This window comes from Geospiza fortis, unplaced genomic scaffold, assembly GCF_000277835.1.
Source record: "Geospiza fortis unplaced genomic scaffold, GeoFor_1.0 scaffold275, whole genome shotgun sequence".
NCBI classification, from domain to species: domain Eukaryota; kingdom Metazoa; phylum Chordata; class Aves; order Passeriformes; family Thraupidae; genus Geospiza; species Geospiza fortis.
The window spans coordinates 5,058,332-5,063,697 of record NW_005054341.1 but is presented as its reverse complement, the minus strand read 5'-3'; the positions used below and the strand labels follow the sequence as shown (position 1 = coordinate 5,063,697).

Below are 5,366 nucleotides of genomic sequence, written 5' to 3'. Positions count from 1 at the left end.
GTGGGTCTGTAAACAGGCAAAGCATTTGGAACCTGAAGCCTGGAGGTGAGCCCCAGCCTTTGCCCCATCTGTGTGTCCCCCCCGTACTGCCTCGCAGGTATGTTAGAACGCGTTTTTCAGCGCTGTCAAAATGCTCTGTTGGAGGATTTTTCCATCTCTGTTCAAGCCTTTTTGTCAGCTTCAGCCTCAGGTTCCTATTTCTGTTTGGTGTGTTCTGAATGGAGCGCAGGGCCCAGGGGTGCTGAGCTCCGAGCAGACACAGCTTAATTAATTGGATAGTCCCATGCTTGTTCCGCTTTTTACAAACAAATGAACAGTTCATATGTGTGGATCCTTTCATTCACCACCAGAAGAATCCTCTGCACAGGACAGGGGGAAAATGCCTAATCAGTCACAGCAAACCAGCACATTGGTTTGGGGTGGGAAGTGAAAAATACCTTGTCCACTCAAACCTGGATTTCACAGCACTGGAGGACTGGGAGAGGCAGGGTGCAGGACTCGCCCCAGGTGGGACCTGGGCTGGCTGCACAGGTCCTCAAAGCGCTCCCAGGTCCGGACATTCAGCTCCAGACCTCTGGCAAAGTGAGACTGGAACAGAGGCAGCAGCCAAGCTGTGCCCGGGCAGGAGCTTGGGATCCCCTACGGTGGGAGCTCGGAGCTCCTCGTTGGTTCTCCTGCACGGCCCTTTTGCTGATCCGCTCATTTTTATTTTTCCACCTGCTGACCCGCAGGTGTTTCTGCTGAGACACAGACGTGGTGGCGGGCAGTATTTGAATGCTGGGCTGTGAGGAGGCCAGGGATCCTCCAGGGACATCGTGTTTGTCTGTGTGTCTGTCCCAAGAGCCGCGCCCCGCTGCCCGTGTCGCCAGATCCCGGATCCTGGCCCCACACACCACACAGCTCGCCCAAGTGCCTCCCTTTGTTTCAAACTCTTGGAGCCTGGAGCACTTGTTGAACCTGACCACGAGTGCATCAAAGTGGCTGACAATTAGGAAATAAACAAATATCATTTGAGGCGGTTTTGGGCGGAATCCAGTCATACATGGATGGGCTCATTGCTGTTTGTTATCATATTGAATATTCCTCATAGCTGGGATATTTGTGCTGTGCAGCAGCGTCCCCGGCATGGCAAACATTGCATTATCTCGCTGTGCAAAGGCTTCATTAATCACAGCAGACAATGGGCCAGCCACATCCCTTTGAGCCTGGTGCTGGGATCCTCCGGGCTTTTCACCTTGTCCAAACGCTTCATCCCTGTCAATGCAGTCAGCAGCTCTTGAAAACCGATGGCTCTGAACTGTGGGACTGACAGGAAAACGTCTAATTCAGTTAAAAGAATTCCCCAGTTATTTTATATTCTCCCTTTAATTTTTCATGGCTTGTAGAAGCTAAACTTTTTCAGTCTTTCTGTCTGTACATGAGATCAATCCAGTCATTTGTTAAAATGCTAATGAAAGAGCCTGATAGATCTGTGTCCTTTAAAGCAGCAGCAGCAGTGGCAAGCACTGAGATCGAGCAGGATGGAGTGGCCTGGCCAAGCCGTGGCCCTGCTGGCAGGAGCTGCAGGGTGGACAGCAGAGGGAACACAGCTTGGTGGTGAAGGTGCTGTTCTCCTGAAAGAGGATCCTGGCAAAAACATGGCTTGGTGCTGGGGACGGCTTGCTGAAGGCAAGGTAGGACCTTGTGTGCTGGGAACGGGTGTGGGTGCAGTGTCCCCTTTTCCTCACTGCAGTGTCCCCTTTTTTCCTCATGGCAGCAGGACAGTCGGGCACAGGGAGTCCTGAGAGCCCCCAGAGGGATGGTCTCCATCCCACATCTGTGAGGAGGGGAGCTCGTGGTGGCAGGCCTTGTGCTGGGTTCTGTCTCCTTGGCTCAGGCTGCAGCTGAGCAGGACCCTGGTCCCCCCAGCCATGGGACCCCAGTGGGCACTTGTGGCACTGAGCTTGGCTCTGTGTTGTGAGCCATTTCTGCCGCTTGCAGTCTGGTCACTGCAGGCCTGAATGAGCCAGAATACCCTCTCCTGAACAGAAATACACCAGAGCTGGTTCAGTTTGGGGAACAGAAGTTGAAGGAGCCGTGGCACAGGGCGCTCATGAGTGTGAGGTGTAGATGCTTTCAGGGAAGATGAGGGTTGAGCCCTTTGGCTGTGAGTGATCGGGTTCGAATTCAGCCTCTGGGCTCACATCTCAGAAAGCCTGAATTCAGTTCTCAGTTTTCCAGGGACAGAGAAACTCAACACTGTCAATCTCCTCTTTCCTCTTCAGACAGCAGCAGACACTTGAATGGAGACTCCTCGTGTTTACAGCCTGGTCACACGAGTGACTGAGACCCAAAATCTCCCTGACATCCTCTCTGGATGCTTGGCCTTGGAACAGCCTCATTTGTGCCACACCTGCTCCCTTCTGCTCATGGAGCCTTCTATGCTGCACAGGACACTGGAAAAGCACTTGGAGATGACTGGAGAAAGATGGAGCTTCCTGGAAAATGGTCTCTAAACCAGGCCCTTCCCTGTGCCGTGGCTTTTCTGGGGCTCATTTATATCAGTGGTATGTGCTTATATCTCAATTCTCCAGGATCAATTCAAAATCCACGGACAGTGACATGCCTAGGGGCTTTTCAATTATGTCACTTTTGGCTAAGGCCCTCACATTTGTAATAAACATGACATGCTTGTAACTGCTGTGGTCTCCAGGTTTTTGTGTACTCAGCCGTTGTGTTCTGCCTTCCAGGTTCCTGCTGGAGGAACTCTGTCACCTTCCCTGAGGCAGCAGAGCTGAGGCCAGACGTGGTGTGCGCTGCTTGTGCATCAGACATGAGTAATAACAAGTTTGGAGGAACTGTACCACTTAATAAAAGCATTTTATTACATTTAAATGTATTAAAATGTGAACATTAAATTCAACGCGCTAATTACTGCTCCCAGGCATTGCCGCTGACAGGAAATGGATCCTCACAATTGCTCTGCTGAGATCACTCACTGCTGTTACTGCTCTTTGGTTCCTGGTGTGTTATTAGTGCTCTGCATTTGGGACTTGAGTCATTAACAAAAAGGACTCATATTGGGCATTATGTAAATTCTGTATGTTTTCACACAGCTACCGGGGCCTGTGTTATGTGTCTCATTGACAAAAAGAAAAGCAAATGCATTTGGCTCTGCCCTGGCTTGTGGGCGAGGGATCTCAGGGGTCACCCAGGCACAGAGAGGGAAAACCTCTTCCTAACACATCTCTGTGTTTCTGCAAATCCCTTTCCAGGGCAATTTTTGTTCTCCCCCTGCCCCCAACTTGGTGCATGTCCCATGACACCCTACAACAAATACCAACAATTCCTGCTCTGTAAGGAATTTCCCACTTTTCTGGGAGCGAGGGGTTTCCCATCCCTGCAGCAGGCATGTGCAGCACGTGGATCCATTGCCCTGGAAAAATGGGAAAGGCTGCCAGGGGTCTCTGGTAGGTGAGAGACCTGTGGCCAGGTGCTCAGCTCCGTGAGGCCAATCCCGCACCTTCTGGGATGCGGTTACTTCCCAGAGGAAAGGGGGATGCTAAAGGACACGTGGCTGCCTCCCTAAATGAAAAAGAGTGTAAAGCTGTTCAGATTAGTGCACATCAATCCCTGCACTGGAATCAAGAGATGCTTTGGTTTGGCAGCACTGGGGACAAAGCCACCATTTCGTTCAAAGTGTATTTAATGCGACAGAAGGAGGCAGCTTCCTTTGACAGTTTTACAGCTCTTATCAGATTACATCAAAATTAAATTAAAACAATCTAAAAGAAGTGTGAAGTACTGCAGGGAGAACACAAATAAAACACTCCTCTTTGTAAGCTTTCAGGGAAGGGACCACATTCCTTATCAGGGATGGGAGGATGGAGATTATTCTTGAGTCTGTTATGAGCCCAGAGGCTGCGGTGAGCACTGAGACATGGAACAAAGTGGAAAATACATCGGGGGGACCAGGCTAAGGCTCCTTATTTCCTTATTTTTTGTTAAACAAATTGCAGGATGTTGAGCCCTGCTGCAGTTCAACACCCTCAAACCCCAGCCTGAGGTCCATAGTGAAAGAAAACCTCCCAGGGCTGCCCAGGAGACAAACTTTCCACCAAACCCTCAAAACTGGAATAAGGCTTCCCGTTTTTTCAGTTTGGGACTAAGGCTTCCAGTGGGCTCAGGATTTCAGACAGTGCTGGAGGCGCTTGGAAGTTTTGCACTGTTTTAGGTGTTCTTTTAGTGAGCACAAATATTTTCAAAAGCAGGGCCAGATTTCACCTGTGGGCTCCTGTGAAGGTGTGAGGGACACCCCCAAAACACATCTTTGCTCTCAGTAAACAGAAGAAGGGGGAGAACAGTCTTCATAACAAGCACTTTATATGGGAATGCAATGCTAAAAGGCTCCCAAATTCTTTGCTGGGCATTCCTGGAGTGGGAAAGCTCTGACTCAAGCCAGTGTTCTCCATACTTTGTTGAGCTGGGTATTTAGACGGACACGCAGGGTCTGAGCCAGGCTAATTTGGGGGCAGCTGGGTGCCCTACATCCATTGCACAGAGATTTTCACTCTGTGTTTAAATCCATGAGGCTGAGCTGGAGGCTGCAGGTGTTGGAAACATCAGGAATGCTGCTGGATCACCAAACCCAGTCTAGGAACCCCAAAAGCTCCCGGTCCCCCCAAGGCCAAGGCATGTCCCCAGCCAGAGCCTCCAGCTCCAGCTGAGCTTTCATGTGTCTGTTCTTGGCCAGAAGTTCTAACGAAGCGTAATTACTGTGATGATCTCGCACTAATTGTACTCTGATTGCCATCCTAATTATGCTTAAGCATTTCACTGCTCTCCGCAATTTTGTCTATTGATGTATTGCTTCTCCTTCATTTCAATTATTCCCGCGGTATTCAGATTTTATTGGGGCCCTGGAATTTAAGCGCTCATTTGGCAACTTCCTTTCAAAGGGATTGAAGTTTTTATCTGGAAATGAAAGGCGGGCGTTCTGTTTTCATTCTCCAGCTGGAGATGTGAATGCAGGCCTGGAGCTGGCTGTGCCTGACTGTGGCTTCTCCAATATGAATTTTGGAGAGGTGACAGTGTCAGAGGGACACAGTGGCACTCCAGAGGACAGGGAAATCAGTGTTTTTTATTGAAAACCATGGTGTACAATAAACTCGGCAAAGCCAACTGTAACTGTTCAGCAGTTCCCAGTTACTTTTTGGATTGGCGCTTTGCAAATTTTTCCTGTGACATGGATAGGTGCCCTCCAGCACCAAGCCGGAGGCTCAACACCTGCGGTATTGATGTGATGGTGAGAGATGGGCTGACGATAAATAATTATTAAAATTAAAAAAAAAAAGGAAAAAAAAGTCTTCAAGGCTTCCAAAGCGCCT

General features: G+C 49.6%; 1 long non-coding RNA gene across 7 annotated transcripts in view; it reads left to right on the top strand.

The window, feature by feature from the left end:
- LOC115948030 overlaps positions 1-2,894 on the top strand; it is a 66,360-nt gene extending 63,466 nt beyond the window's left edge. For 4 of the 7 annotated variants that reach the window (XR_004081889.1, XR_004081891.1, XR_004081892.1 and 1 more), the window contains 3 exons: positions 1,485-1,673; positions 2,265-2,546; positions 2,730-2,894. This is a non-coding gene — a long non-coding RNA (uncharacterized LOC115948030). Of the gene's footprint in view, positions 1-55; positions 1,674-2,264; positions 2,547-2,729 lie in introns of those variants that run through there. The other 3 variants (XR_004081888.1, XR_004081890.1, XR_004081886.1) reach the window with 2 other exon arrangements.
- Positions 2,895-5,366: the final 2,472 nt, after the last annotated feature.